The sequence below is a fragment of the Phalangium opilio genome, unplaced genomic scaffold (genome assembly GCF_054372755.1).
Source record: "Phalangium opilio isolate 3A_F unplaced genomic scaffold, DU_Popi_V2 ptg000056l_1, whole genome shotgun sequence".
NCBI classification, from domain to species: Eukaryota; Metazoa; Arthropoda; class Arachnida; order Opiliones; family Phalangiidae; genus Phalangium; species Phalangium opilio.
Genome location: NW_028324175.1, coordinates 4,541,556 through 4,553,693, shown reverse-complemented (window position 1 = coordinate 4,553,693; position 12,138 = coordinate 4,541,556).

Here is a 12,138-nt window from a genome sequence, read left to right as displayed (position 1 = left end):
ATTTAAGACCGTTCCCAAAACTAACCAACGTATAGTTTTCCTAAATCACGAATAACCGATTTGTTTTTTTCGAAAAATTTCCCATGTTATTTCTATGGGAAAAATTTCTGTTTTGCATCAAAAGGTGTGATTAATTTTATGGAAATGAAAACCACCCTTAGCAACTTTATTTTTTATAAAATAAACTAATTTATGGATCTCTTTGAAATTTTAACCACATATTAAGGGCCCGAATTGTAGTTCTGTGGAATTTTTTCGAATGAATTAATACAATGCAAAAAAAACTACATCCAAACAAAAAACCCTCCTTATACATTAAAAGCAGTATGAAGTCTTATCTAAGAGAGCTACCGCTCTCTCAGAATACCAGAGTGATATTTACAAAAACTAACTTGATAGATCGTTTCTGAATCTTTAATGAGAGAGAGGCTAAAATAAATAAATAATGAAATTCAACTAACTTTTATAATTTAGTCAGATTTTCTCCCCATATCGGTGACTGGAGATCTCTACTCCTCAAAAAACAAAATGGCGCGAATTTTACTATGGTTTGGCGAAAAACTTCCAACATCCGCCCCCACAGCGCTAGTGTCAGTCTTTGCTCTAAGCAAACCTAGCCCCTATTCAGTTGCCTGTCCATGGGTTAAGTGGTCTGAGATCTCATTTACCCAAGTCCATCTTTAAACAGTAATTTGAAAATTTTTAGTAACTTTGTTGTACCTGAAAATGAACTGATCCTTATTTACCGCCAACACTAAAGGCATTAAACAGTACTAAGAAATTCGAACGTTCCAAGATGTATTAGATTACTAATCTCCTGTTGCTCGTGCCGTGATTTCCTTGCCGCCACCGCGTCTAGTTTTCCCAAGGATGATGGGGGGAGGGGGATGATCCGAAATCTGAGATAAATGAAAGTGCACTAAGTGTGGCACGACTCAGTTTTGGTGGGACGCCAAAAATGCAGGAGGAATAGTCGGACTCAATTGTAATTGGCTCAGAAGGGCTACAGAAGAACCAATTACAATTGAGTCAGACTATTCCTCCCCCATTTTTGGCGTTCCACCCAATGTTAGCCGTTCCACAGTTAGCGCACCTGCTTCTCTAAGATTTCGCATCCAACCCCCATCATCTTTGGTTCTCCTATCCCTATAGCGTTTAAAAGATCAAGGCTAAACAAATTTCTTTATTGTAACTTTGCTAGGTATGGATTTGCATTCTGTGCCTGTTTCCCGCTATGGCCATTTTCTTGAAGTTGCTGGCGGTGCGATTTTTTTGTCGATTTGAAGGCCTCGAATAACAGGTTTTTTTGGTCGTTCGGTGACGCTCTTTGGTACGAATTCGGCGCCCTCCTTGACACCGGAGCCGAACCACCCAGGCGATTGGAGCGCAGTTCCATGAAAGTCGGCTTGATTGGTTGGCTCATCTTTTCCATGATCGCCTACGCTTGCTTTTCGGGTCAATTAAGTAAGAAGCAAAATGTCTCTCATATATATCGCTATATTAATTTGTAGATGTAATTCGGTTTGCACTCGTACTCGCGATTTTCATGGACGAGTTAACCCTAGATGTTCGAAAATAAATCGTTGTCTCAAGCCTGGTTTTCACCGCCGAATATTTAACGTAACATTAAAAAATAATCGGCAAAATTTTGCGGAAAATTCCTTAAAAAAAGGCGGCAAAACGTTTTCACTAAAACTTGCAATATCATAAGTACCATAATTACCCCTGATAAGTAAAACACGCCCGTTGGTCTAATGTAACCAGCATGTTCATCTGAACCCTATACAAGTTAAGTATAAGCGACGCCGTGCGGCCTTTTTTGTCCCAACTTTTTAGCCAATGGGAAACGTTTCTAAGGGTGCTCTAACTTCCCAGAAGTCTGACTTAGAATCTCGGTAAATGGAAAGTGCTCATTCATAGATTCTGGGTCAGAATTCTGAGTAAGTAAACATTAAGGTTTCGTCTGCTACACGTATGGACACAGGCCACAGAAGCCCAAGCTACAAATATCGTAAGTGTAATTGATGAATTAGTACCGTTATCCATCATTGTTTAATATATGTAGCAACAAAAATGTTTTAAGTTACAACCCTAAACCTATACTCGCGCGCTTAAAGGTCGCCATTACTCCAACACTGGTCCGTTGCCTACAAGATATCTGTAGGGGAGGTCTGAATAGAAGCCTCCGCGGACGATTTACAGTTTCAAATGACTACAAGAGGCCGCCTCCATCGTTTTTTTGGGTGAAAATGCCCGTTACATTGGTCCTATGGGCGTGTTGTACTTATCAGGGGTAATTATGGTTGTTATGGTAATATCATGAAAGTGGGCAAGCTCGTGGAGACCAAGTCTTACCAGTTATGTTGAAAACACACTAATAGCAACCTATCGATTTTTTTAGAATTTATTGTCTTTGTAAAAACGTTAATTTTTATCATATAAATAAGGATTAAGCCAAAGTCCTTTAACAAATCGTTAACTATACATTTTTAGAAATTTAACTCGACCACACAAACGCCTTCAATTAAAAAAATGGCGTCGAAAATAAACCTCTCGCGAGGTGATCAAAACCAAGCCTATGACGTCCCGCATTCGTCGATTTCTATTGGACACCGCTTTCCTTTAAGCAAAAGTTTATTAGGTAAGTAAGTAAAAATTTGAGGAAAAATAGAAAACCAATTCCGTGCTTGCCGCCCAAAAAACGCGAAATTTTGCGGCAAGTTACCGGTTTTTCCTGCGTTTTGGGCCAGTGAAAACCAGGCTTTAGAAGCGAGGGGTTAGTTACTTGAATAATCAGGTGTACAAAACCGCAGAAATCGAGAACTTGATTTCTAGAATTCTTAGAAAATCATCAGTAATCAAAATCATTCTTGTGGGTAATCAAAGGTAATCAGAAATCTCCGATAATCACTGGAAATCACGTGAAATCATAAGAAAATCGGAAATAATCACATGATTTACTTACAATCTTTCGTAGTCACCTCGGAAATCACACATTTCGTGAACTAATCACGCATAATCAATCGAGGAATTCGGTAATTCCAAAATAAAAATCGTAACCAGTTCAGATAGAAATAATTACTGAATTCATCGTAATTCACGAAGAATCCAGTGCACTCTTAAAATCAAAGGTGTGATTTAGCACCTTTTGTCTTAATTTTGACGGGTCCAAAAACAGCACCATTAATGTGGTTAAATAACGCCTCTGAAAGCTTTAAATGGCCCATTTTCAACACTTTGCGTCTTAAAAATATTTCCCCCGACACATTTATTACACCTTTTAAAGCTTAATCTTACACCTTTTAATTACCATATTTTTAAAATATCTTCTTAAAGTGTCTGTATGTTATTCTAATATTCTTCAAAAGGCGTCAATTTTTTCTTGAAGTGAGAAATAGTGCAGAAAAGGTGTGATTTAGCACCTTTCGTCTTAATTTAAAGTTGTTAAACAACACCTCTGAAAGTGTTAAATGGACCATTTTTAGCACTGCATCTTAAAAATATTTCCCACTGACACATTTATTACACCTCATTGAGATATTTCTTACACCTTTTAAAACAATATTTTTAAAAATTGTTCTTGAAGTGCTTGTACTTTGTATGTTCTTCCAAAATTCTTCAAATGGCGTGAATTTGAACTACCGAAGTGGGAAATAATGCAGAAAAGGCGTGTAATATTGTAAGGAAGGCTGTATTACACAGCGTGATTTTAATACCGTTTGACACCTTTACCACATCGTGCTACTCTCAGTAAAGATGCTATATATACTTTTCACTGTACACACACAATATTTTAGTGTTTTTACCACCTATAAAAGTAGTTTTTATGGGTAAACATTTCACACAGACCGAAACCAAAATTGGGAGTTCTCATTCGAAAACACTCCCGCAATTTAGGCGGTTTCGAAAAGTGGTAAATAGTCTCAAACGAAAGTGTTCATGGCTAAAATTTCTCTGTTAATAACAGAGTTGCAACGTGCCACATTATCTAACGATTTGAAGTCTTATCTAAATATAAGAGAAAGGTGAAATAAGCCATAATCCATAACATATCCGTTGTTATTATTGTAACATGATGTTTAAAAAGAAAAATTTATATTTAAATTATGGTAAATAAACATGTTCCAGTAAATTGTTGAGATATTTATGGATTTTTAATGAAAGGTTTGTCTGTAGTTCAAATTTACATCCGCAGAATCACGAAATTTTAGTGCAGAAGAAACTTTGTTATTATATGGGTTTTCTAAACTATTAATTCAACCGATAACCAATACGCAGAGTGTGGGCGTTGTGAACACTTAACGATAAATTAGCCTTGTTTGATTGAATTAAAAATGTTAAACCCGGGACGCAATGCGTCAAAACAATTAATGATTATAGAACTTTAATTATGGGTAATGTCAAATAAGGTGGACTTCGAAACTCTTCATTAGATATTAAGCTGAAAGGATTTAAACACACTTATTTGAACAATGGGTGTCGAAAATAAGAATGGAAATTGTTCAACAGAGGTGCAGTTTAACACCTTTTCAACTCGTCTTTCGTACTAAAAGATAATTGTTACTCTTTTATGTGTGTTGTGCAATTCCTTACAGGATGTGTCTCAGCACCTTGGCGAGCTTAAAATAACACTTTTAAGCGTGTCGCATAACAACTTTAAGAGTGTCGCGTAACGCCTTAAAGAGTGTCGCGTAACGCCTTAAAGAGTGTCGCGTAACGCCTTAAAGAGTGTCGCGTAACGCCTTAAAGAGTGTCGCGTAACGCCTTAGAGAGTGTCGCGTAACGCCTTAAAGAGTGTCGCGTAACGCCTTAAAGAGTGTCGCGTAACGCCTTAAAGAGTGTCGCGTAACGCCTTAAAGAGTGTCGCGTAACGCCTTAAAGAGTGTCGCGTGACGCCTTAAAGAGTGTCGCGTAACGCCTTAAAGAGTGTCGCGTGACGCCTTAAAGAGTGTCGCGTGACGCCTTAAAGAGTGTCGCGTGACGCCTTAAAGAGTGTCGCGTGACGCCTTAAAGAGTGTCGCGTGACGCTTTTAAGAGTGTCGCTTGACGCTCTTAAGAGTGTCACGTGACGCTTTTAAGAGTGTCGCGTAATGCTTTTAAAAGTGTCACATAACACATTTAGCAGGTTTTATAAAGCTAATACCACCTGATCACCAATTCCTTTTCCTTAGCTACTTTTTACTCAGGGATAAAAATATTTTCTTAAGAAAATATCATCTTTAAAAAATGCTGTTATATTTACTTTAATACGAACAATTACGTCTTTTTCCTTGCATTTATAATCTTTGGATTGACTTCAAAATTAAAAGATATATAGAAACGGAAGACCTCATATAAAAAAACAAGTTATTGATTTTCAATCCCGCAGTATTATTATTTAATTTCCATGTTTAATTTCAAACGGTGTTTTAAAGGTTTTTATTACCGAATTTACACCAAATTATCTGGAAAAACTCAAGGTGATGAAACTCTATTTTGGGTGTTTTTAATTTGCAAAACATTTGTTTTCTTAAATTACACTCTTTTGAAACTTCCATTTCGCTAAATATTAATTATCCACAAAACTATTTCATAATCATAAGTCAATGAAAAAATGCGAAATTGTTCTCTCGCCGCTCCCGCGTTATTGTATGGTACTGTATGAGACAGTTTAACTATAGCAATTAAAAATTTACAGAATTGTGCTAAAAAATACCAGTTTATAAAATTTAAAGTCTGAGATCTACCCTTATAACACCCTTTCCGAAGAAAAAGGAGTAATTCCAGATAGATTTTACACCTTTATTAACTAAGCTTTTTTTCGTAGATAATGGTCACCTTTAAAATACCAATATAACACCGTTTTTGTTATTCATGTGAAAATGTTAGGTGTTATATAGGTGTTTTTAAAAAGTACACCATTTTCACTCCAAAGAAACACTCAATTTTTTTTGTGTGTTGAAACAGTTTAACTGCCGTTCTTCTCTGATTCGTGGCCATAGTTCCCTAATTTTATCCTCCAAACAGTAATTGCATGCCATTTTAAAACTTAATGACAAATCCAGGTCACTTTGATTCTCTAGCAATCAGGCTAGGAAATAAGACAGGTTTACAGGTCAAAAAACCAGTTCATTAATAGCTTTGACCACTTTTTTTATTCAAAACGTGAGGGTCACTGGTCCCAGTGACTAGTTTATTAATTCCTACTTTTATTAAAAATTGATATGGGGACCTCTTTAATTATTTTCATTTTAACATAAATTTCGACTCCAGGAGTCCAGTCGTGTATACAACCCTAAGCCGAGAGAGATTTTTTAGAAGAGAGAACGACCACAAGTCCTGAGACCAGTAGAAAATTAAATAGGGGAAGGGTCACTGGTCCCGGGACCAGTTTCATATTTAAGACATCAGGGGTCACTGGTCCGGAGGACTAGTTCAGAAATAAAGCTTATTTCCAAGCCTGCTAGCAATAACCTGGCCATCTTGGGTCGATTCAATGGTCCTTCAACCGTCCAACTCAAATTGTCGAGATGGTGCTCCAAGCTGGTGTCGTTGACGTCGTCGTTAATTTCGTTAAGCCACTTAATTATTTCATGTCCTACGTCAGTCAATATCAACATGGTCATTTCTTTAAATAGTGTTGGTACGTTGGAGCGCTTTAGATAGACAATTGCTTGGTCGTTCAATGCCTTGGCCTCCAGACAGTAGCGGTTCAAGACAAAGTTCTCCGCAAAGGCGCCGTCGAACTTAAATTTATCCAGAAAAGATCGTAAGGATTCTTTATTTGCCTTAACCCAAACTGACGAGGCGAAATTAGTCAGGGCTTGACGTTGCAAAGAAATCATAGGCAGTTTGGCCAGCTCCATTTTGAATTATTCAGTACGACTTTCGTATGGATGCGTCGACGTTTAAGGATTCTCAAATGCGAGTAATAAACTTCACTGAATTTCGTGGCTTTTCAGAATCTGTAATTTATACGTTGTGGCTTCTCGCTGTTTTTCAAATGCGACTAACCTAAAAACCATACAAGAACTAATGGCTATTATTAATTGTTTACATCCGAAACGAAAAAGAAAACCATGACTTAATGCAGCCATAAGACATCCTACAGCAAAAAAAAAAATCAGAATATCGGCCGCCTTGCATATTACCGATTTTATCATAAGCTAGGGCTTAGCTTGTTAAGCCATTCCTCGGACAATACTTCAGTTTTACTATACTGATAACTAATCACATTTGTAACACTAAAATAGCGAAGCTCAGAATGTTTTTAACGCTCATACGACAAGCACTTACCGAACAAACTCTGCTCAAAATTAATTCATTCCAGTCCCAGCGACAAAAAATGGTTAACTATAATGGCGACGGTGTGTTTTAATTAGGCTTAAGTTTGAATATCACGCGCGTCACGACGCAAGCTGCTCGAGCTAGCAGCGCAGCGTCCGGGAGCGCGTGATCGAGTGGGTTATGTTTGAACGGAAGATGGAACTACAGAAGGATTTAAAAACAAGATGATAAAGACCCCTGGTTAAATGACTTGGAGATATTCATATTAACAGCACTCTATATGACCTCCGCCATATTTTAAAATGGCGGGCCAGGGTCAACGCCGCGTTCCTTCGCTCCTGGTAGAATCTCCCAACCGAATTTAGAATATATTTATAGGAACCATAAAACACCGGGGCATTTTTAAATAGTAAGCTACAATATAAAGCTATCTCAGTTGTGACGTCAGTGGCTAGGTAAAACGTCACAGACTTAGCTTTGTTAGAGGGCGGCCATGTTTGGTTCTAAGGGCAAATAGCATGGGTGACGTCACACCAAGGCTTCAGAATAAAATGATTGAAAGAATGTAACAACTACAATTGCAATTCTGAAGTACTCTAAATAATTAAAATTCTTGCGTATGAATTTAGATGGGAAAAAGTTTATTGTGACCAAAAAGTAAACATTAAATTGGTAAATATTTGAAAATAAAAGACTTTTATTACTCAGTGTAATTATTCTTTAAACAATTTTTACGTAAGTATCTAACTACAAATGCATTACTTATTTAAAACTGAGCAATTTTGGAAAAAAATCCTTCAGAACAAAATTCGATGAAAACGTGTTTAGAAAACCAAAACGCATTAATTTGGGAAAATACTTTGCAAAACACAAAATTTTAAGTAATTTTATACTGATTGTAACAGTTTAACAATCTAATCAAAGCGGTTGAGATTCCAATGCGGAAAAATCTCAATCAAAATCTCAGCAATAATATCCTTAAAAGGAACTAAGCGACGATCATACTCTGATGCCTTAATTAGGTTTTCAGCTACATTCTTGCTGTAAAGGGCACGAGCGAGGTAATATTTCAAAAGATTCAAGTCGTGTTTAGCCAACGAGTAGACAATTCTATAACGATGATTTAGGTCCTTGGGGTAACCCTTGGGTCCAACGCTTTCAATTACCATTTTAATGGAAACATCGTCTTCGTTGCGACACAGTTGATAAAAGATGCGAGGCAACAATGAAGAAACTTTTATTAACTCTTTTTTAGTGAATCTGGTCCAATAATGTCTGAACAAAATCCTAGAGTTGTAACGTTTGAAAAACCCCAATGATCCATCAGCTAGCTCTAACAAATCATTGCCATTTGAAGCATTCACTGTGTCTTCCATCTCGCTTGCGTGCTGGTCAAATGCCTTTACAAACTCGGTATTTTGCCATGCAAAGTAATTGAAAGTTGTCCTTAACATGAGGATAAGGCACCAAGGCATGATCTCGCGCATTTCCATAAAATTTAATTGACTTAACAAATAAGCGAAAACCGATTCGTCGCAGAGCAAATATTTTTTTACATAAAATGATTTGAAAACATTCAAGGCCTCATTTTTATCTGCATCACTTAAACTATTAAATAGAAATTTAACTGTTTCAATAGTATAACGACGACTAAAAACAACCTTAAGTAAACATCCTACATCAATAGACCTTCCATAAAAATTTAACACCAAGTCTAGACGGGTAAACAATACGTTCCGCAAGTGTTCGTCTAGTTTACAAATCCAGTATTTTACCAACGCATTTTCATCATCGAGATCTTTTAACTCCCGTTCTTCTCTGATTCGTGGCCATAGTTCCCTAATTTTATCCTCCAAACAGTATTCGCATGCCACTTTAAAACTGAATGACAAATCAAGGTCACTTTCATTCTCTAGCAGTAATCTGACCATCTTGGGTCGATTTAATGGTCCTTCAACCGTCCAACTCAAATTGGAGACTTGGTGCTCCAAGGTGGTGTCGTTGACGTCGTCTTCAATTTCGTTAAGCCACTTAATTATTTCTTGTCCTACATCAGTCAATATCATCATGGTCATTTCTTTAAAAAGTGTTGGTATGTTGGAACGCTTCAGCTCGGCAATTGCTTGGTCGTTCAATGGCTCGGCCTCCAGATCGGATCGTAAGAATTGTTTATTTGCCTTTATCCAAACTGACGAGGCGAAATTAGTCAGGGCTTGACGTTGCAACGAAATCATAGGCAGTTTGGCCAGCTCCATTTTGAATTATTCAATACGACGTTCGTATGGGAAAATGCTGGATACGTTGACGTTTCAGGATTCTCAAAAGCGAGTAACAAACTTCACTGAATTTCTTGGCTATACAGAATAGAGATGGGCCGATACCGATACCATATCGGTATCGGTACCGATATTTGGCTTTAACCGATATATCGGTATCGGTTAAAAATGAACCGATATTTCTACCTGATATTTTTTGAAGAAAATAAATACTTATGTTGAGAGTAGATAGTGCCATAAGACCTAAACTCTGAGACAGCACAGTTTTTCATCTATTTTTGGATAACGTAACTTGTGTCTAAAATGGGTTTTATAGTTTCAATTACCGAAATTGGATCGAGAATCATCTATAGAGATGGGCCGATACCGATACTATATCGGTATCGGTTTGATATCGGTTTAATCGAAGGATCGGGTAAAATATCGGTATCGGTACGTATCGGTTTCCCAAGTATCGGATCATATCGGTATCGGTTTAAACTGGTATCGGCCCATCTCTAATACAGAATCCGTCATTTACACGTTGGGGGTTCTCGCTCTATTTCAAATGAGCCTTACCTAAAAACCATATAAGAACTAATGGCTATTATTAATTGTTTACATTCGAAACGAAAAAGAAAACCATGACTTAATGCAGCCATACCGAAACCCCTCCCCCCCAAAAAAACCCATGAATTCCTGCAGCCATAGCATCATAAGACATGAATTCATGTAGCCATAGCAAAATAAAACATTAATTCTTTCATTTTACCCTTGTATTGACTCAATTTTGTTACAAACGGCAAAACTGAAGCTACAACTATTCAATTTTAGAGACTTCCCTACATCACAATATTTTATTAATTTTTTCTCTCAGCTGAACAATAAAGAATGAAATTACTGAAAGGACGCAACGACTACAATTTCAATTCGGAAGTGGAAGTATGAACTTTGTCGTGACAAAAAAGAGGAAACATAAAATTGGTAAAAACCCCCAAAATAAGAGTAAGCTACTGAGCTCAGTGTAATTAATCACTAAACAATCTTCACAGAAGTATTTAACTACAACTGCATCCAATTCTAAATTACTTGATTTAAAACTGAGCAGTTTTTTAAAAAAAATTCTTGAGAACAAAATTCGATGAAAACATATTTAGACTGATGGCGCCCCCCTATCGACGAGCGAAGGAGTTATTAAATATAAAAACTAAAGCGCGGAAATCCAAGTTGCAATTTCTTGATTTTTGAAAACGTATTTTTAGTTTACCTTCGCTACGTGTAGGGGCGCCACTAGTCTTTCACCCCATCACACATGCGAAGGGGTGAATGCCTTAAAACCGTCACAAAAACTGACTCTCAACAGTTCCTCTTGAATCTCTATGCATAAAATACGCTTCCAGCACAAAAAAACAGAGGTGATCCTAAACTATTTCAGTCCATATAACTATGTCTAACTAGTGTCTAAATCGTCCCAGTCTCTCTTTTATTCCTAAATGACCCTGGGTAATCGATTGAACCTAGTCACGCACTTCGTCCTAAGGTAAGCTATCTTTCGTAACGGAAATATTAACTTAGGGGAAGTTCCCAAGTCCCATTCTCCTCCAGTACAGTTCTTCTTAGGAAAACATAACTGAATTCCTCTTTTAGAATTTCCTATTTCTTCTCCTTACCCCCTTCCCGCCCCCACCTTATACACTTAATCTTAACTGAGAGCTTTTTATCATTATTTTTTATATAGGGACATATCTTTAAAGGAAAGGTATATTGTAGAATGTTTTACTCCAAAATTCCAAAGACCTACACATTTCAAATTGGAACTAAGAGAGTTCGGTCTTTTAAGGGTGGAAATTTAAACTCGAATTAGTTTTAGTTTTACAGTAATTTATAATTAGATTTGTTCCATAAGTTTGTCACTGGTTACAAACTGGAGCTTGTAATTTTGAAGTGATTGAGTAGATCATAGATTCTGGGTAAAGCGACGCCGACGCCTGGTGAGGCGCTGTCAAAGACTTAGTAATACCAGGGATAGATTTAATTTCAGAAGTAGGAATGGAGAACGGTTAGTATTTACTTCAGTCCGACTCAGCCCTGTGTAGAGCCCCTCCCTCCAACACGTAACGAAAAATTTAAACTATCTTATTGGCTGACTTAAACAACGTTTTGATGACGTTGCTGAAGGGGACGGCGAAAAATACGCAATCCCTTTTTACCTCTGTCGCTATGACCCGCCTCTTCTTTCATAACCCCCCCTCCGTCCCGTGGAAGGGGATCCGGGCGACGCGTGCCCAAATTAATATGTTCTCCAATCTCCATTCCTACTTCTAAAATTAAATCTATTCATGCTACCACCAACTATCGTCCAATAGAATTTTTACCCAAATGTCTTCTATCCAGCGCTGTCTAACGCGTAGAATCCAGAAAGTAAACTTAATTGCCCGTTATCTTATTTAATATTGAAAATAGACAAAAAGTACCATTTGAAATAGACCTACTATGTTATATGTTATTTCGAACAAAAAGATAATTCTATCCTACAAGTCCTTTCCTTTAGAAAGTTGTAAATTAAAGAGTCTCACGATATATACTTGTGTATTTAACGGTACTGTGTAACTTGGAC